At 39.7% G+C, this 22620-nt stretch overlaps 1 protein-coding gene across 12 annotated transcripts in view; it reads right to left on the reverse strand.

Annotated features, from left to right (window-relative positions):
* mark2b (MAP/microtubule affinity-regulating kinase 2b) overlaps window positions 1–22620 on the reverse strand; it is a 66944-nt gene that overhangs the window by 40185 nt on the left and 4139 nt on the right. The window lies entirely within an intron of this gene.

Below are 22620 nucleotides of genomic sequence, written 5' to 3' on the forward strand. Positions count from 1 at the left end.
AGTCATTTATCTCGTAGAATAGTGGAGTTTTATTCATCCGCATAAACGATTCAACTAACAACAAACACATTCATAAAATGCTTCAAAAGAAAATGAGGTTGGGTAACTCTATACACACCTCGTCAACATGGCTGCCACTTAGAGCGACAACAATGCTTTTAAAGTCACAGACACAAACTCATTAAAATTCTAGTTTGAACAACACATGCTGTGGAAGTGAAGCTTCAAAGCATTCAGGTCAGTCCTAACTATAGTAAGATGATATGACTTCATTACAAACAGCACTCTGTGCCATATTTATGTAGATTTAAAATGCACTTATACACAATATTAAACAAGCACAGCAGAAAAACTTGACACTGCCACAGTTCTCAATTAAAAACTATTAAATCTAAATTCATAAAAACAAGTTATTACACTGGCCCTTAAGTTTTTATTATGTATCAAATTCAGTCAGCATAGAAGTGTTCTGTACAGCTAAAGCTAGCATGGTTTTCCAAGATCTGCATTATTAAGATCGAAACTTGGAATGGACGGCCAATATAGATTGAGCTTTCCCAGGCTTCTGGAAGGACTTAAACAGCTAAATATGAGAGTTGTTTGAACATTGACGAAGAAAAGATTAAGGTAAAACAAATTCTTTATCACTGTACCATAATATCATTTATGCACATGTCAGTTAGAGTCACTGCCAAACACTAAAGCTATCCAAACGGTCTGATAACACTGGTTCTCTTCTGTGGTTTCAAATTAAAGGAGCTGCTGGGACACTGAGCGCAGTCTTGATTTTCATATTGTCATTGTTTTACTATGGTTAATGTTTCACACTGCAGCCAGAGCCCACTCAGAATATTCATCATTTGGCCTTCCGACACATCATGATAAAAACTATTATACTCTATTACACTGTAATCTGTGTGACTTTAATTTGAACCCAGTAGCGTATAAAGTTATTTTAATAGTCTCTTTATATGGCAGTATGGAGTAAAATTGCTTCAGTTCATCTTACAGCAGACAGGAGGTCTTTCGAGTCATACACACACCCACAAAAAAGAAAACAAAACCTTGCTGTGCTGGCAAGTTTTGCATGGTTGGCAACTGCGATTGGGTTTCAACTCCAGGAAAGGGTCACAGCAATTGTGTGTGTGTCTATGTGTGTGTGTGTGTGTGTGTGTGTGTGATCTGAGTGGACAGGTGACAGGGATCAGGGTCAGAGGAGAGGACGACTGGCTCCAGGGTGACGAGACGCAAACACACACGGGGCTGTGACACTAACACCAGCGCACGGACACAAGAACACACACTGGTGCGGGTACACAGACACGCACGCAGCGGCATAAATCACACACACCTCTCAGAGATTTGACACCAATGAGAGAGAGGGTCCAGTGAAATTCACACTGTAAGTGTGGAGTGAGGAGGTTTGCACAAACCATCTCTTTCTCTTGTTCTAGACGAGTCGTTTTATTCACCTAATTATCTCTCTCTGGCTTCGACAAATTAGAGGCTCGCTCTATGTCCCAAATTACCCAAAGACCACATTTTTATCAACATCGTCCTCGCTCTGTTACCATATCTTGGGCCATGGGAAACAAAGATAACTATGATTACTTCATTGTGCTTGTGTGTTTCTTGCTCCAGATGGTATGATCTAATGTCTGCATCCCAACCACCCCCCCCTCACATCCTCATGCTGACAGTGCAGACCTGCACTAAGTGTAATAGGCCAGATTAAGCTTTAACACAAGAAGGGGAACTGGGATTAAAAACAAATGACAGTTACATTAAACCCGGAGGACAGGGGAAGGTCCTTATGTGGCCCTGCATGAGGGGAAAGAAAATGATTTTTATTTTTGGATCATGTGGGCGAGGGGGAAAGAGAGACAGACAATATGTCATGTGTGGACACTATACAAGACAATAGACCCAATCTCACTACACAAAGCTGATTTCTAGATCAGCTGGGCTGTCCTCATAGAGGTCTGTGTGATCTAATTCCCTCCGTCACTCGCTCAGCTTTGAATTGATCTCACTAGAGTACTGCTGTCCAAAATAGCCCCTGGAGGTCAAATTTCACCCTCAACAAAACATTTGTGTTTCCTAAGGGCTTCTAGAAAGTGATAAGGCATCCCATTTTGTTTGTTTTGATGCAACTGAAAAGGGAGAATATATATACATATATATATATATATATATATATATATATATATATATATATACATACATATACATATATATATATATACATATATATATATATATATATATATATATGTATATGTATATATATATATATATATATATATATATATATATATATATATATATATATATATATGTATATATATATATATATATATATATATACACATACATACATACATACATACAGGCATCAAAACTATGAATGAACACATGTGGAGTTATGTACTTAACAAAAAAAGGTGAAATAACTGAAAACATGTTTTATATTCTAGTTTCTTCAAAATAGCCACCCTTTGCTCTGATTACTGCTTTGCACACTCTTGGCATTCTCTCCATGAGCTTCAAGAGGTAGTCACCTGAAATGGTTTCCACTTCACAGATGTGCCTTATCAGGGTTAATTAGTGGAATTTCTTGCTTTATCAATGGGGTTGGGACCATCAGTTGTGTTGTGCAGAAGTCAGGTTAATACACAGCCGACAGCCCTATTGGACAACTCTTAAAATTCATATTATGGCAAGAACCAATCAGCTAACTAAAGAAAAACGAGTGGCCATCATTACTTTAAGAAATGAAGGTCAGTCAGTCCGGAAAATTGCAAAAACTTTAAATGTGTCCCCAAGTGGAGTCGCAAAAACCATCAAGCGCTACAACGAAACTGGCACACATGAGGACCGACCCAGGAAAGGAAGACCAAGAGTCACCTCTGCTTCTGAGGATAAGTTCATCCGAGTCACCAGCCTCAGAAATCGCAAGTTAACAGCAACTCAGATCAGAGACCAGATGAATGCCACACAGAGTTCTAGCAACAGACCCATCTCTAGAACAACTGTTAAGAGGAGACTGCGCCAATCAGGCCTTCATGGTCAAATAGCTGCTAGGAAACCACTGCTAAGGAGAGGCAACAAGCAGAAGAGATTTGTTTGGGCCAAGAAACACAAGGAATGGACATTAGACCAGTGGAAATCTGTGCTTTGGTCTGATGAGTCCAAATTTGAGATCTTTGGTTCCAACTGCCGTGTCTTTGTGAGACGCAGAAAAGGTGAACGGATGGATTCCACATGCCTGGTTCCCACTGTGAAGCATGGAGGAGGAGGTGTGATGGTGTGGGGGTGTTTTGCTGCTGACACTGTTGGGGATTTATTCAAAATTGAAGGCACACTGAACCAGCATGGCTACCACAGCATCCTGCAGCGACATGCCATCCCATCCGGTTTGCATTTAGTTGGACGATCATTTATTTTTCAACAGGACAATGACCCCAAACACACCTCCAGGCTGTGTAAGGGCTATTTGACCAAGAAGGAGAGTGATGGAGTGCTGCGGCAGATGACCTGGCCTCCACAGTCACCGGACCTGAACCCAATCGAGATGGTTTGGGGTGAGCTGGACCGCAGAGTGAAGGCAAAGGGGCCAACAAGTGCTAAACACCTCTGGGAACTCCTTCAAGACTGTTGGAAAACCATTTCAGGTGACTACCTCTTGAAGCTCATGGAGAGAATGCCAAGAGTGTGCAAAGCAGTAATCAGAGCAAAGGGTGGCTATTTTGAAGAAACTAGAATATAAAACATGTTTTCAGTTATTTCACCTTTTTTTGTTAAGTACATAACTCCACATGTGTTCATTCATAGTTTTGATGCCTTCAGTGAGAATCTACAATGTAAATAGTCATGAAAATAAAGAAAACGCATTGAATGAGAAGGTGTGTCCAAACTTTTGGCCTGTACTGTATATGTATATATAGATATATATATATATAAGTTTATACATGAAAGGAGCCAAAACATAAAAGTTAAAATGTACTTTTTTTTTATCAAAGTATATACACTAAACAAACATATACATACACACAGTTATCTTTGATTAAGCTAAGCAATTTACTGCTGTGGACGGGGTTGAAGCAAAACATACTCTAGCCACTTAAAAAAATTATATTATAATTATAAAATATAATTATAATATTAGTGTATGTGTACTCTATATTTGAATATTTCTATTCTACTACTCTCTACTATTCTACTACTACTTCTATAAAAAGTTTCAACTCATCAGAAAAGGCTGTCTGACGGCAAGGCAACCCCGTGAAAATGTTCTAAATACAGCGTACACTTAACTGATTTTTTTCTGGTGGGCCTTTTTTTTTAAAAGAAGTGGCTAAAAATGAACTAATGGATGCAGGGTTTGCTAAGTGGCATTTGACTGTATGTACATGACAGAAGGATTTTCTACCAGAAGTTATTGTAAATAAACACTGTGAGTCGGTCTATTGACAGAGTATAAAACTAATGCTAGAAAACTGCTGTAATAAATGAGATGAGTGTATATGTTAAATTCCACCATGTCCTTTTCCCTCAGTGCATTTATATGCACTTTAGTACCGTGTTTACTGTTGTTTTTTTTTTCTTTTTGCCGTTACCCGATTTCTTAAACCTAAGTTTTTGTAATCACAATTTTCCCAGCTAGATTTCTTGATGAGAAAGTTGATTTATTAGCTATGTCCACGCTTGTAATTGACTTTTTTCATGCACCTGTGTGCATGACAAAGACTTAAAACAAGGAAGGTCTGAAAGGAAAGGACAGAGCTTATACATTAAAGTAAAGGTCATTACTTTTTCATAACTTTTCAATTTAAAGTTTGACCAAAATTGAGGCTGACACAAAGTAGTCTGTGAAAGTCTTCATCACTAGACAAATGATTTGCAAAATTAAAACATGTTTGTGTTGAAAAGTTACTACAATGCATGTAAACACGTTGTCTGATTTCCTGCATAACCTGATTTCTCAGAGTCAACTGGTTTCTAGTGCGCTGACTGACAGGTAAAGCTGTCAATGGCAATGCTGACAATGACAACACTGTGAATTGGTTAAGTGCTGATACTGGCAGATTGTGAGACACAACTTGAGATGTATACATAGCTTTTAAGCTATAATGACCAATGTTTGAAGACATAACAGCCATCCAAAGCCCATCACTCTGAGAACAAAACCGTCCATCCATACAGGTGTAATAAATGATCTAATCTAGGTTCCTCAAAAATGTGTGAACAAATAAGAGGAAATGTTCAAGTAACTGCAAACTTGGACTTTCCACAACAATATATCATTTTAAAACACTAAATAAGAGCAGATCACAACCAAAAAGGCCATTAAAAAAGGGATAAAATCTTAAAAAAAGACATTATACATCACATAGTAATATACCCAGAAGAGAGGTAATTTTATGAATGTCTGCAGTGCAAACTGCAAATGTATGAGATAATGAGGTTAATATAGGACAACTGAACTTTTAATTATGCCCTAAAAGTTTTAATTTCAATATTTTCTCCGCTTCTGGGTCCAAAATTAACTTTTTGGTCTGTCTGTCAATGCTGGTAAACTGAAAAAAACTTACTGGCCAAATTTTTTTTCCACAGTCCATAAAACTGCATGAGATACCATGCCATTAAAAACAAGGTTGGAAATACCGGAGAGCTACATGGAGCTTGGCTCCTCTGAAAGAAACATGAGCTCCCCAGAAAACCTCATTTGAGAAATTTAGGGAGGAGATGTAAAATATCATAATTTCTGGTGTCACTCTTTGTTTCTCTGTATTAATTCATAATTCCCTGTCAATGTCTTTCAGAAATGGTGTTTCAGTCAAAAAATGGATGCATATGTTATAAGAGTAGCGTAGCTCCTTTATGGAATAGCTCTGCGCATGGTGTGGGCGTAGCGAGTGAGAGAGACAGTGGATCAGAGTAGACAGGTGTTCAGGTGTTGGCTGAAACACAGCAGAGAGGAAATTAGCGATGAAGTTGTTAAATGGTAGTAGATGTACTGTGTGTTGCAGTGATGCGAGTTTGTAGGTCTGGATCAGCAAACTGCTAATGGTGGCTGACCTCATTTATTTCATTCGCCAGCGTAGATTTTTACCTGCATTAGGCAAGTGGCGGCAGCTAATTTTGGACCCGGCTCCCCTGCTTTTTCTAAAACTGAGGAAAATACTTGTCAGACATTTCTTGTTTCAAAGAGGGCTGAAATAAAAGTAACCAGCCAACCAAGACATGTGCGACCTTGGTGTAACTGTACCACAACTGATACAAAAGTCAGTCTACAGAGACAAACTTTTAGTCTTTGGCTAACTAGTGTGTAAAAGGATCATCCACACAGAAGTCAGTAGGCTTAACTTTAAATTTCTATTGACATTACATTGGGACCGCTGTATTTAGTGCAGCAACTTGAAATCCAAGCATGTTTCTTCTGAGTTCTTTCCCTCTTCCACAGTCTTCAACTCTTTAGTCTTCCTTCTCTCCTATCCTCTTTCACGTCCGACTATTTTTGTCTTCTGATTCTTCCTTCATTTTTGGGCAGCTGCAGGCTAGGCAAAACCCCCCTCCCCCAACACACACATACATCCACATACACACATGCACATATCCACCTCTCCTCTCTCCCCTCAGTTATAATTATAGATGTGTTGGAGGACAATAAGTGACATCATTGTTTTGTTCTCACATTACTCTCTGATGCTGTGTGCAACTCATGAATACTAACTTGAAGCTGCTAACATACACAGTTTAGCAAAGAATTTACTAACTTAAGATTCCAGTGTACTCCAAAGGAAATCTGACATATTCACCAAGGCTGTCAAACTACAGTTGAATACTCAGTTAAATGTACACTCCTGAAACTAAGGGGTTTGTTAATGACATTCACGCCAGACAATGTAAACTCTTATGGAAGGAGTAGAGGAATTGCACACACACAGGCCAAAGAGACATACATGTAACCAATCACATGACATTGTTGGCCACTCCAGGTGACACTGAAATTGGGGCAGTATGCAAAGCTATGCAAAAAAAAGTTTACAACTGTGGCTGGCCTGCATGCGTACTCTATAGATGTATCAAACTTGTAGGTGGAAGCAGATAAGCCGCTGTTACTGTATTAGTCCCTGACTTACAAACCTGAATATAATGCTGCACACATAAATCAACTGCCGGAAATTAAAGCAAATGTAGCCTACATATCTCTGTAAACACACTTTCATTTGAAGGTGGGAACAGACAACTTTCCTCCCTGGCGTTGTCAAGTGGTATTATTGTTGGCGCAGCTGTCGCAAAGACAACAGGACTGCTTTCTGTTTCGTCAAACCAACCACCAACAACACAGGAAACACAACAGTTTGTTTTCCACAGTTACTTTGTTTATTCCACCATCCTCCATTTCCGCTACTGAGGATAGTAACTGCATAGAAGTGAGACTTTAGTGACTCTGACTAGCTCATCATCAATGTGCTAGGAAAGGTAGTATTAGCATGTTCACTACCTGGAGCTCGCATCAACGGAGCCTGGGTTTGTTGAAGGTGGCAGTGTTGTTTGGTCTGAGAAAGCCATGTGTAAGTAAGGTAAAGGAGGTTGTTGGGTCGGTGCGGGGAGCAGTGAAAGCTGGCATTAGGGGAGTGTCTCTGGGATGCCAGAGATCACCGTCTAGCCTCCTGGAGGTGTCGTGGGACCAACTAGACAAAACACCGGTGAAAGGAGGTTCCCACCTAATGACCCCAAAGACATGTTAGTTATCACTGCTCACTGGTCTGTAAAGTTGAGCCTTGCCGTAATAGCTTATCATAGGGCTTAGGAGGTTATTCACTGAGCGCTGATCCTTTCTCTAGAGCACAAACTTCTTGTGTTTATTAGAAATCAGTCACCAGCAGTCCAGAACTACGGAAACTGGGACAGTTTGACAGCATTAAAGATACGTTAGCAAGATGCCTTTGGGTCGAATCGCGCATTGTTAATGGCTAATGTTACTGTCACTTGTATGCCAACAAATTGGCTAACTGTCACGTTATTTTAGATGCAAAAAAGGTCCAACTTATGTTCTTGTCCCCATTACCCCTCGCCCTTATCAAAGCCTTAATTAACTGCAGATAATTCTCACTGAACTGATACTCAGAACAGCCCTATCTATAGCCCTCACACTGTGCTATCAACATTGATTTCATACTGTAAATTAAAAAAACAAAACACTTACTTATTTCCACTTCAAATTATCGGAATGGTTTTATGCATCACTTTAAAAAAGTTTTGGCCCTACCACTATTATTTTTCTACCTTTAAACGTAAACTGACTACACAAACACATCAAGAAACAATTAGTGAACTGTTCACACATATTTTCAACCTGGACGATGACTATATCTAGTTTCTGCCACAGATTTATTTTCCCTCTAAATACAAGATTTGTTTCCACAACAACCATCATTCAAAGTTATCACTGTTTCTAAATGTGGCACTTGAAGCAGACATGCACTCATTGTAAGTCACTTTGGATAAAAGCATCAGATAAATACATGTTGATGTAATGTAAAAAAGTGCAATAAAGCCGAGCACAATTTGCTTTGAACCTGAGTTCATCAGCTACTGTGTGTCAAGCCTGTCCGATGGGGGTCAGACTTTATCGTTCATTGCCTACCGTGTTTAGAGACCATTAGTATAGTGTTTATATCCGGCCCTGAAATTCAGCCCCCCCTCCCAACACACAAACACACAAAGCGAAAACTCACTGACAAGATGTTTGCAGCTGAGAGCCATTTACTGCCATACTGCAAACACAAGCATGTGCACATGACCAAAACACACACACACACACACACACACACACAAAAAGCAGTAATGTTAATCCAGGCCAGTGCTGGTTGTGTTTTGACTCAAGCCTCATTATCACTGACCTTTACTAATCTGAGTTCTGGGAGGAAGCCACTCAGATACAACCAGATGGAATTTTACACAGTACGGTTCAGAAAGTGACCCTGTGCAGCAAACTACTATCAAGAGACAGCTCAACCCAAACCAAGATAGGCAAACATAGGCAAAAACGCCAATGACAGTAGGCAGGCAAAGTGGGGTAATAAAACGAGAGGAGCTTATGAAGACATGCTTTGGAAAATGAGAATGACAAAGCAGGCTATGCTGAGACAACTAAACAGCAATTTAAAAACTAAAAAAACAAAATGCTTTATTTGCTTACTGTGACACCAGATCACGTTGACCAATTATCAACTATAATCTGATCAGCCATCCAGACTAATATTCTCCCTGTTTTTCACCCTACTGTGTAGACTCTTACATGACCTTATCCTGCAGTAACAATAAAAATCACATTTGCTGACCATCATTCAGTTTGTTGGACCTTGTTAGAGGAGCTGATTGGTGCTTGTTTTTCGTGGGAAACACAGGACGAGGAAAAAAAAAATTGTAAAATATGTCTAACCATTTTGTATGTGTTTTTAATTGATAAAATATGGGGTATAATTACACAGACCCTTTAATACTCTAATTACACACAATTAAAATATGGCTACTTTGCTGCCAACTCTGGCAAACAACAAACTGATGTCTCATTGGCAGCTATTATTATAAGCTGTTTATGCAGATCGCTTTTTTAAATACCACATCACAACCTGCTGTTAATTAAATACAATCACATTGTTCCCTCTCATTTCAAATAATGAACTACTCTGTCCCTTCCTGTCCGAGGACAACTTCAGTTTGTTACAGACTCAGACAAAGGGCTTGACAGAACACTGAGGACAGCAGGCATATACCTATCCACTGCACCGCATCTTTGTATTTCAGATTGAAGAGTGAAGTAATAGCTGAAGACAGACAGTTATAACCTTTGGGGAAAACCATATCACACTTAATTAAATTTAAAAGTAACAAGCTGCAAACTAATTTATGAGGTTACACTGGAGGTCTTAACACTTGCACACCACCAGAAAATGTTTCTCCTCATATTTTATAACACTGTTAGGTGCAATGTCTTCCCCAACATGTGAGGGCCTTGCCTAAAATCAGACCAAATTGTAAACTGGTTAAACTCCATTTTCATCTTCAGTCTGACACTGTGTCAACTCTAACTGATTTCCATGGGGGAACGGGATTCGAAATTCCCTACCCAATCACGAGAGACCAATATATCCGCTTGAATCGAACGTCATTTTAAGTCCACTTGGGCTGCCAATTTTAAGCACTTTCCTCAATGGATCATTGGTAACATTTACCATCAATCAATTAATTGTGATTAAAAAAAAATAATAATTAAAATTTGCTTACACCAAACAATACCAACTGTGTTTTTTTGGTCGATCAAAGCTACAAGCAACATATTACATATTCTCTTCCAGCACTGCATAGCCTATAAAGATTTAGAGACCTACAAATATGAAACCCGTTTAATATATAACTTAATGCAAGATGGCCACCTTGTCATAAAATAGTTATATTGCACCCTTTGTTTGCTTTGCTTTCAAAATGCACCATTCTACTTACAGCTAGCATGTAATAGGAGACCACGCAGTTAAAATTCAGAATCAGATCTTTATTTGCCTGATTAAATTTCATGTTTCGATCAAATATTAAAGACCAATTAATTTATTGTCCATTGATCGTTGTCATTCCTCGTTCACACTAATGCGTAGCCATATGAAAACTTGTTTTTTTTAGTTGTTTTCCCAGGGATTTAAGATTGGAGCGGAGCAAAATAAAAATAGAAAAATATATATTATGTCGGTCAATATTGAGAAAACATGTCAATTTAGGACATCCTTGATAGCAGCACCTATTTTGTCTGTAGCGCTGCCATTGTTATTATTACTCCTCTAGGTTCTGGCCCACCGCTTGACAACAGCTTTACAACGATGTAAGCTCCACCCACTGATTCGCCAATCTTTACTCCCCTCTGCGACTGTCTTTGGTCCTTTTTATTACAGCCGATAAATACACTGTTCCATACCACTACACAAGACAAATCACTCAACCTGAGTGAGCAGATTCCAAGTTCTGGGACAAGGCAAGTGAGGGCAATCAGTGGGCCAAGCTGGGGACAACTGATACGGAAATTAATTGTGCCACATACAGATAGTGGCTGATATCAAAATATATAATATTTTTTAAAGCTGTTATTTCTCTTCAGAAGGCTGGGTTATTTCAAGCCCCAAAAAGCTGATTACCTCTCCAATAATTAAGATCCCTCACAGATGAACACCTTAGGTTTTCAAGAGATTTTTTTAAACACAGTACTGTTATTGAATTTAATCTCTCCACACACTCTGTGGTTGGTTTTGGCTCCCCATTTACACTGCCACACAGTCCTAATTCTTAGGACAGCCAGACCCAGAGTTCATTAAAAGAGGTGTTGTAATGTCAGCTACATGAAAGCTTAATTTGACTTGCCATCAGCTGGGGGATGTGTCTTCTCTAACCGACCACCTGCTGTAATTTGCTGGAAAGATGAGTGCAGTTAATGAGAGCATGGTTCTCTTTAACTACACTTGTCTGAATTAATTTTATTTATTAATTAATTTCGTCGAACTGGGCTTTAACTTGACTGAAAGGGTGGTAATATTGGTAAAAAACAACACTTCTTAAGCTTTACTTTTCTGCCCAGCAGCACTGCTGTTCCACATATTACTTGTTGTCGCTCTGTGAATCGATTTAAGATTTTATGATGGAATTTTCATTATCTATATTCATGTGTTGGGCATGGTAAAAATGCAGCAGTATAACACAGATGGCCCTATGTAGGAGAAAGACTGACGAGACGTTAAATGTTTCTGCAAAACACTTGAATCTGTTTTATTCATTTTTTAATATTCAATCCTCAACTCAATTTAATGCAACCCAACATTTTAAACAGATTTTTCTCCTCCATTTCTACTTTCACCCAGCCACTATATGTGGAACAAACAAGCACAAAACAAACAGGGTCTTTATTGGATACATAACACAACCACATACAAAAGCTGCTGCATTATACTGAAATTTGTGGGTGGGAGGACAGTACACACGCGCACACACACTCACTCACTCACACACACCTCCCGACTCTAGGTCGTGATGGCTGTGTTGCCATGGAGATTTGTCGCTTGCTGAATCCTGCCCTCTATCTTGATGTTGGTTTGTATCGCTTTCATCCTTCCTTCATTTTCTCTTGCTCCCTCCTCCCCACCATTCTCTTTCCCTACTCTGCTATTCATATGTTTATGTTTCTATTTATACTCCTCTTTAATGCCAAGATGGGTTTCCAGAAAGAAAAAAAAACGTGACATAGAGTTTGTTGTAAATGGAGCATGTAGTGTGCAGTATTCTGATATTACAGTACAGTGGTATGCCTGACAATGGTCAAATAAATCCCACGTAAAATGGCAGCAACTTTAAATTGTTCTCTTTTTAATCACCACATTTTGCTTGCTATATAGCAACTTACATATAAACACCAATTACGTCTGCAACTACAGCTACTAACTGGAACTACTGCTAATTACAAGGAACCCCCAACAGGGAATAACATTGGGAGGACTTGTGAAACAACTGCTCTAATGAGAGGGAAATTAAAAGGACACAAGTTAAAAAGCTGCCAAATGCCAGAGAGAAATGTTACTGCACCTGTTTGACAGTTCATCTGATTCAACTCATAATGAAAAGCCAGTTAACAGGACCAGGGTGTATAGAGATTTGCATAAATATATTTTAGGCAAAGGCTGAAGATAAAATGAACAAATGCAGCACTTTTTAACACTACGGTCACACACACACACACACACACACACACACACACACACACACACACACACAGTATATAAAGGAAACATTTGCTGCCTCAGGTCAGCAGTGAACCAATTTCCACACAGCTCTGGGAAGACAAAATGAAAATGTTTTTAAATAAGACTAAAAATCTTAAGGCACAGAGTCCATAATATATTGTTTTATCTGTCAAACCTTTTCTCACACTGTTTTAGCGCTTTTACCTTTGGGTATGTTCAGCCTTACTTGGCCTATTTCCACCACATCCAAACAGTACAGCCTTTGTTTTTTAATTTTAACCTTTGCAGGCTTCTTTTATCTTACCTAAACTAGTAACAGTCCAAGTTCCTTTTTTTAAATTGCATAACATTATTTTGTGCGCACTCAAGATGATGATTTTCATAAGGCAGAGGCTGTCATTGGACCCATTTATAGCTTTGAAGCACAGCAAAAAAAAAACAGTCTGTGACTCACACTAGTAAATGTCTTTTAGTGACAAAGCAGAACATTATTTCATCATGCCTGTCTTTCAATAATAAATGGTAAGTCATGTAACCTACTGATTGATAGAGGGTGCTGTGGAAGGTTTTCAAAGTATTTTTTTACACATTTAAAGTCTTCCACCATTAAAAATGTATTTTTCTTGTGTTTCTGTCCCCTAAAATAAACATCCTTGACTATACTGACTTATATCTGCGCTCAATTTGTCACTAGAGAGGTGTTTTCATATTCCTCCACTGAAAGGGGTGATGTCTGACATTCTGACAATCTGACATTTAAATGTATGCTGTGCAAGCTAGATGACGTAAGTCACTATGGCCCTGTTTAGACGACAACGGTTTCTCTGAAAACGGAAAAGTCTGTCCTTTGCGTTTTAAAAAACTTCTGCGTTTATATGACAACGTTATTGAAACAATCCCCGTTCATACAGAGCCGCAAAATCTACTGGAAACGCTGTAGTATGCACGCCAGGCCAATGGGTGGCAGTGTAAATTTGCAAAGCAACACCACGGCATGATGCTATGCGCCTGCACTGAAGCGCCTTCCTCTATAACGCGGTGATTACAAACCAAAACAAAGAAGACACAATGGCGAAAGCATGCACAGATAACTTTGTCTGTATGGACAACGAGGTGGAGTTGCTACAGTAACAGATCTACACTTCACTTCAAATCAACAGGGTGAGCAGCACAAACAGAGCTCGGCAATGTTGTTGTGACGGTCACCTTTCTCGCGCATGCCTAGTGACTGGAACCGTAATGGACATGTGCTAAAAGTCTCTGTTGTCAGAGGAATTGCATATTGCAAGTTCACATGACACAAGACGTTGCCGTTTCCAAAAAATTGCACTCTGGTGTGTTTCACAAACATTAACACTTGGTCAGCCACTGCCAGTAAGTCTACAAGCTAACAAATGACATAAATAAAAGATGCTTATTACACTCACCATTCTGATACTCTGCTAGTCACCGATTTTGGTGCACAAATATGGCTCAAATATGTATGGCTGAATCTCTGTGAGGTTTCCTCTAATGCTAATGCTAGCCATCTTGATGCCCACTGTTCTTTCACCGGTCAACCTAGCATAAGCAATGCTGGGGAAAGCTTAAAGTGAAATTGGTGCAAGCAATTTCTCAAATCAGTGAAAAAGAGTAGACCCCTTTTCGTTGTTTCTTGAACAACTATGTGGGAAAATCCTGTTAACTACAAATTTAGTAAAATGTGTTTGGAGAGGGACTCTAATGCTGCTAAATCAAATCTAATCTATAAGTAGTGCCAGTTGAATCAAGAGCCAGTCCACCCCTAATTATTAAACTACAGCTTGTTTGTATCCACTAACTACAGATTCAAGGACTCAAGTCTATTGGCTCAAGCCACAATTAAGTTCAAGACTAGAAAATCATTTGATATCAGTGAACTGCAAAAATGTTTCCAATCATAATTTAGTCAGATTTTTTGCATGCATACTCCTTTGTTGCCTCTTATAAAACTCTGCAGGGCTGTATCTAGTATAGTATCCAACACACACACCACACACACAAGGCTGAATACATTTGTAAGAGGCCCCTTACTTTAGCAAGGTGGTGTCACGCTGATTCTCAGTTTGCTGTGAATGTAGCGTCGTGTGTGTGTTCTGTTGAACTGGATTACCCTAACCTCCTAGGTATTTGTATATATATGTGTGTGTGTGTGTGTGTGTGTGTGTGTGTCTCAAATCAATTCAGAGCTCCTGTTTGCTCTGTTGCCGTCACAGTTGGGACACGCTGCGCGGCACTTCCTTGCGTGCCCTCGTTCTGCTGCTATGCAACTGTGTGTGAGTGAGGGTGAGTGGCAGTGCATGTGAGCCACCAGAGTAAACAGGTCTGTGTAGCTTTCACAGGGTAGCTGACTTGAAAAGCTGATGAACGCATGTATAGATAGATGGGGTACAGGGTTTCCTGCAGTGTTTAATAGCATGTTTGAGCCACCTCGCCTGAAACAAAGACCACTGCCACTAACCTTTTTGAAATAAAACAACCCCAAAGAAAAACAGATGTGCGATTTCACACACTCATTGTCATGTACTGGCTGTGTGAGTATGGCTATTGTTTAGGCAGTCATCTACTAGCTAAGTGGCTTACCCCCTCGGCTAAACAATTTCATGTGGGAACCCTGGCACATTGGTTTGGAGACTAAATGAGTGCTATGATGCATTTATTAGACTAACTCACAAGAGGAGTGTCACTATTTTAAGCAAAGACTCATTAGGTTTGATGTTTTATATGATTACAAAGCCCAATTTGTTTGTGAGGACAGACTTAATTATGCAACTGTTCAAGTAACAAGGCTGTAATATCTTTTGGGTGCACGCTCCATTATCAAAGATAGGGAATTATTTGCCTGTTCACAGTGGCTTGCTTATTACGGCAGGGTTTCCCTTATCCTGTATTATCCGTTTTTAAATAGGAAGATCTGTTTAAGACCAACATGCTTATATCTTTCCAGTCGTAATGTTCGGTGACAATAATTGCCTCTGAGAATATGTAGGCCAAACACCATGTCATCACAGCAAGCCAGCATTACTCTCTTTCTACACCTTATCTATAAAATATGTACTATTACATCATGTAAACTAATAACTAGGGATGCACTGATTTTGAAATTCTGGGCCGATACCAATACCGATGTTTTTATGTTGTTGTTAATTATTCCCTCTTTTGTGCCAGGGAAACAAAGAAATCTACACTATAGAAAATAACGACACTGTTTTTAAGTAATTAAGGCCTTCATTACACTTACCTTCGAACAAGCATGAATTCAGTCATACAAATTCATGGACCAACCTTTAGTATAACCTTTCACATAAAAATCTCTTAAAAAAAAATAACTGCTTCAAAGGACCTTTTATTATACATATAATAGGAGCTTGAACGTATCATGATGTAAGTCAATGTAACCTCGGTGAGCTGTTAGTTGAAGCCACCAGCTGCTAACAGCTAGCGTTAATTAGCTCTCCTCCTGCCGATATTAACAAAGATTCATTGTTCATACTGTAGAATCATTGGGCAAACAATAGGGTGTGCCCTCTGAAGCTGCGTCCTAATGGTCATCGTATTCTTCTCATATCTGCTCATTAATGTAAGTTTGAACCCTCAAGCCCTGCCACCGCTATTGATAAATGTCATCTTATTTGCTGATAGGGCCATGGCAGTCAACATAGCGATATCGGCCCGATACAGATGTTCAGTCGATTAATCAGTGTGTCGCTACAGATAACGGATCTATTAGCTGCGCACTCAAGATCATATTGGACACTTAACCACTAAGAAAATGGGTGAGCAGTCTTCCTACATTTGCACTTTTTACAACAAAAACACATGTTCTATATTGTTATATGACGTAAAATATAGCCAACAGCAAGTAGGTTATTACTAGCAATGGTCAGCCAACCAGCCAGCCAGCCAGCTGCCACCTTAGTGAGGTTTTCGTAGTGAAATGAGGAGGTACCATATTGATCAGTGGTTCTCAACCAGGGGTATGAGGACCTCCAGGATTCTGTCAGGGAGTTCAAGGAGGTCCCAAGAAAAAAAGGGTGAATAGTTAATTTTCTCTATGTAGCTCACAACAGATGTGAGCCCAATATGACTAAGAGTCAAGAGAGTGACTACACTGATCATAGGTTTCACGTCCTTCAGTTGTCTTCTCAGCTGTAGCTGACAACTATAGAATTGTCATACTTAACAACCAAAATCTTTTCATATGGATGTCCCTGAAGTGAAATCTTATCAAATGGGGGTCCGTGACCGAATGTGTATCAATTTAAGGGTCCTAGACACAAAAAGGTCGAGAACCAAATGTACCGATAATGCTTCATTTCAACTTACCTCCTCAACTGCTGAACTTTCAAAGCAAGCAACAGGAATAAAAAGAAGCAGGGTGTCCGACAAAAGTTACACGCTGTGTCGCTCACTGCCAGTTAGGAAACTGCTGACTGAAAAATACAAACTAACTGGTTGTGATGCTCACTTGCATCACATTAAGTTAGAACAAAGTAAGCTGAAGGAAAGTGTTTTTGTTCGTGTGCTGCTCCAACAAACGTAGTATATATTTAGTTATTTCTAAAACAGTGTTATTATCTAAGAGAGTCTATTCAGTAAACACAGATAATATTACCACAATTCTCCCAATTGTCTGGGATTCTGAAATCGTCCACGACATGTGGACTGGCACCAATTTAAAAAAACAAAACAAAAAAAAACCCCTGTATTATGGGTTTCCACTGTGTGATTTGAACCCCAACTAACCCAATGTTACCATTCTGAATGGATTTCTGAATCAGGGTGACTCAGCAGAGATCAGAAAGTTTTCTCCAATGGACGCAGCTAATCCTACAGGATAAGAGTGGCTAAAGGACTCAGATTAAAGCCACCGAATCAAGTTGTTCAACAGTTTGGGCTACTAAAAGCATTTAAAACTAGTTTTGTGAGTCAAGTTGTAGTGCAAGTAGCACCACATCAAACACCTCTGGCACAGACCATCCTAGCCTTGGGAAATATGTTTTGGATAATAAGCACCATTATTGCTATTTGGGCGCAGCACTAAGTGCACAAACAATGGAGGCTTGAATGTTTGCCACCAACTTAAAAGCATTTCTTGAAACACTACGTTGGTTTTAGACAGTGACCAAAATAAGTGCTAATACACCATTCTTTTCTTTATTCCCCCATATATTTTCTTCTCTACATGATAATAAAAAGGCTGCTATCTAAAAAAAGAACTGCAACTAGGGCTGTACTTAATCTAATCTGTGACATCAAAACAGACGCACTTGATCACAGGAAGTAATCCAAGTATTCATAGCATACTGACATCAGATGACTAAACAGAAAGAGGAAATTACATCAAAGTAGTGAGTGAGAAATCCACAGGCCTTCACCTGAATGACGTCAAACCCTTCAAATCGCAGGTCTACAGTTAGCTGCCACACCTACCACTCGGCTCAACTGGAAAGGCCTGTTTTACCCTGCTCCCTCAGACAATCAAACACACACACACACACACACACACACACACACACACACACACACACACAAAGCACTGAACTTCACTGCACTGTTGGTTAAACACCTAAGTAGCATCTACTTGTCCTATATTTAAGTGTCTGCCGGAACTCCAGGTATAAATGGCAAACAGAACTCATTAAAACAAAGCGTAATTCCGATCCAATTAACAACTAACTGCGTCTGTGTGTGCAGGGAAAAATGAGAGACTGCCAGTGTGTTCTGTCTGTGCCGGCAAGAACAAATGTGAATGTGATGGAGTGTGTGATCTACTATGTGTGTGTGTGTGAGTGTGTTTGCGGCAGGTTCTCTGTTGCTAGGGCCCTGACTAGCTTTGTCTTTCTGTTCATCTGCCTAGTGACTGGTCTGGTAAGGAGAGAGGCATAATTTATGGTTTCCTGGGCGTAACACCAACGTGCGTGTGTGTGTGTGTGAGTGAGAGAGAGAGTGTGTGTGCTATAGATTGCTTACAAGATGACTCATTCAAGGAGAGCATGAATAAGGACAGGCAAAAAGGTGAACACTGGAATATCAAAACATCTTCACCAGCATACCTGTGTCAATACTCTCACATATTCACTGTTTCTTTCTCATCTATATTGAATTTCCACCTCAACAGCTTGCTGGGAGATTCTCTACCAGGTTTTCACACTCCCGAGGTGTCAGGTGGAATACATCAAACTGTGCTCGGCGACACTCATATTTCCAATTCTGTGTTTGCTTTGTCTTTTGTTGCCGTGGTGCTTAACTGCATTTTGAACCTGCAACCATCACTGTTTCAGTCATGGTGCAGGTTAGAAAGGTCAAACTCGAAACAGACTGGAAACTAAGGCTGAGGAATGACAAATTTTTTCAATGTGACTTTGACTTAATGAATGGTTACCACCCCTGAAATCTTTCCAAGCCAAAAACTAAATTCTGAATTTCAAATATTGGGAAAATGCAGAACAAAATCTGCAAAAATATTCACAGTCTGGTCGCAGTACTCTTCTATCAAGCAGGGGGAAGTTACAACTCAACAGCCACTGTCACACACTTCACAATTCTTCACAACTTCTTCTCTCTGCATGGTGCCATTTCATTTCTCTTTTTCCCACCTAACACTGTGGCTCTTGTTTCCAATTCTGTATTAACCAGAGCCATTATGTCCCATGTTGAGTTTTAACTTAACAAAACATATACTGTGGACTTACTGTCCATTAGTGCTATGGAGCTGTGCTTTTACAAGTGGGATCCCCTTTTGTCTGCAAAGTGTCATGTGCACATATGCATTGCACGGTGGCATGGGGCTGCCACGAAGCACATTTTACAGCAGTGTTGTCACTACTCTGGAATATCTAGCTACAATACAATACCTAGAAATATATCCATATTCAATCCCGCTATCTTTTGAATTAAAGATATATATAACAAGGCTATAACATGACCACAGCAACATTCCTTTTCTTGGTTAGCATCAGAGAACAGCAGACTGGCTGTAGTAAACCTAAAAAATAAGATGGAGCAAGTAGGGCTGGGCGATATGGCCTAAAAAAAAAATCTCAGATTTTTTCACAAAAAATCCGATTCACGATTTAAATTGATTTTTTCCCCTCCTACTTACAAAAAAAAATATTTGCGGCCTGTTAGCACATACCTGGGGTCCAAAACTTTCAGCATGTGAATAAACCCCAGCTTTTCCAAGGTAGCCCATATATGGGCACCATATCTCTAGCAATATACATTGCGACTGCATCTGTGATCGCTTTTCACCGGAATCCTTTCTTATCATACGGCAGTGTTTCCCCTACCATCATATTGGATCACAACAGAAGTCATTTAAGGTCACCTTTCCTATAGAACAGGTCTATATCTTGTCCTTTTATTAAACAAACTAAACAACCTTATGTTACAGGCTGAGCCTGATGTGTGTGGCTTGTGTGTGTGTGTGTGTGTGGAGCTGTGTATGTGTGTAGTTGATGTAGGAGGTGTGAGACGTTAGTGCGCCGGGTGTGGTGTGTGACGTCAGACGGATGTGCCCCAGGAAGAAAGTGAGGCATGTGCTATGTTGTTTACATCGAGCAGCCCCAGTGAAGAAGCCTATGCCGTTCTACATGTTGTTTTTGAGTTATTTCCCTCTATGTAAAAGTCAGACACTGATGAGAGAGGCTGTGCATCATCCCTGCAGTGTTGAAAATAAAGTGCTGTTGTTTCAGTGGCAATTGCTCTAAGACTGCAAGGGAAGCTCAACTTCCCCTAAAATGTCATATCAAGCGTGCGGGGGGGGGGGGGGGGGGGGGGTGAGCCCACTCTGAACTACGGGAGCCCAGTGTGGAGCAGCGGTAGCGGATTGTAAATAGAAACTCGATTTTCATTAAAACAAATCGGCCTAAACTACAAATTCAAATTAATCAATAAAATCAATTTATCGCCCAGCCCTAGGTGCAAGAAAGGGCAGCTGGTGCTGGTGTATCGATACTGCGGAAAATGAGAACTGAAACAATTTTAAATATTCAGGATCGATGTGTAACAATAAATTTAGATTTTTTTCGAACACTTTACAAGAAGAAGAAGATACTTTATTAATCCCAGAGGAGAAATTCAAATGCATATACACACAGGCCCGAAATACACACATATGCACAAACAGGGCCTATACAAGCTGCTGATGCCCCAGAGACAGTTTGTGTAATACTAATCTGTTTAGAAGACTGCAAGCAAAAAACATGGACGTAAACAATAACCGATTTTAGATTCAGCTTTGCAAATATTTTATATGGAAGGGAAACCCCACACACAGCATGTCTGAGAGAACTGCAGGATACACAAAATGTGTTCTGGTGAGAATCACCTAATGTACTTTTTGTCTCTTTGAAAGATAATTAAACAGTGCACCTTTAAGTTCCTGGGTTTTACGTAAGTGTTTAAATGAGAATGTCAAGGTTACTGCGTTGAACTTTTGCCAGCTGTGTGTATGAAACGACTATCAGATGACTGTCCTTATTTCCATCTGGTACAGAGCCATACTGTACAATAAAACGCAATAGTCCTTGTGTCCCACAGGAATCCCACAGATCCCATCCCCACTTTGCCTGCTTGATAAAGTAGCGTACAAGTGAGACAGTATTCAGTGACTGTAAGTTTATACTCATAGGCAGAGTTACATGACAGCAGTCATCAATTAAGTTAGAAAAAAGACTGTACACTCAGCCATCTTAGAGGTAGTTTCAATAAATGGGCCTAAGCTGTTTTTCTCACTGTTTATGTTTTTGTGGGAACCTTTATTGATAGACTCAGGTTTGGTATACACCAGGTAGGTGAGCTGGCAGGCCTTTGATGCCGTCACATGGGCCATCTTGTAATTTGTACTTTATTTCCTTGTTCCCTGTTTTACTTCCTTTGGGGATGGAAGGTCTTGTTCAAATAAATCTAGGATATACCCAATGTAAACATTACAATCAAGTAAATGTGGTTCAGTTGGTTTATAGTTTTCTCTACAAGACTTCTACAATGAGGAAATATCGCTTGGACAAATTAATGGTTCAAATCCATCACTGTTCCATGTGGGGAGGATCCAGCTTGCTCGGCTAGTGTGCAACTACCCAAACAATGAAATGGAGGATGAAGTAACAATTGAAGAGGCAGACCAGTATTTCTGGCTGCATTAGTCTGTCTTTTCAGAAGACGTGGCTCAATGAATAGAGAGGGAACATTGTAAAACAGGAAATCAGACAATCAACTGATCATGTCTGGGGAAGTGGACAAAGAGCGCAAACTTACAGCGAACATGTTACCAACACAAGTTATGCAGAGCCCCATTTTGGACCAATTTACTGCAATTTAAAGATAGTTTATGAGAAAATATGCATTCTGCTTTGTAATTTTAATAAACATGCTCTATCACCCTATTGTGTACAGCTTCAAGCTATTCAGGGTTAAACTGGTGTCACACTGATAATAAGTGTCATATTCCAATAAGTTCCTCAAACTAACAGCCAGTACCAAACCTTGTGTGGCAACATGTCAGATCAAAGCCACTCAACATATCTGCCATTTCACACTTCACTACATTTGACAGCTCTCTTACGATAGGTGCCGAGCAACTGTGTATCGTGACAGGATGGTAGTCTGTCCCGGTCAGTAACTTTTGCAAAACAACCTCCCCCAGACTTTCATAACCATTAACAGCCTTAGTTTGCCAGTCATGTGTAAAGAACTTTCCATACATGTCAAGTAAATCACCATTAAGCCAATTTGATGGCTTTCCAGTTAAGCAGTCTCTGTTTGCAGACACACGGTGAGAATATTCAGACAACATTTGTTTTTACCAAGC

The sequence above is a fragment of the Epinephelus lanceolatus genome, chromosome 22 (assembly GCF_041903045.1).
Source record: "Epinephelus lanceolatus isolate andai-2023 chromosome 22, ASM4190304v1, whole genome shotgun sequence".
In the NCBI taxonomy this organism is placed as follows: Eukaryota; Metazoa; Chordata; class Actinopteri; order Perciformes; family Serranidae; genus Epinephelus; species Epinephelus lanceolatus.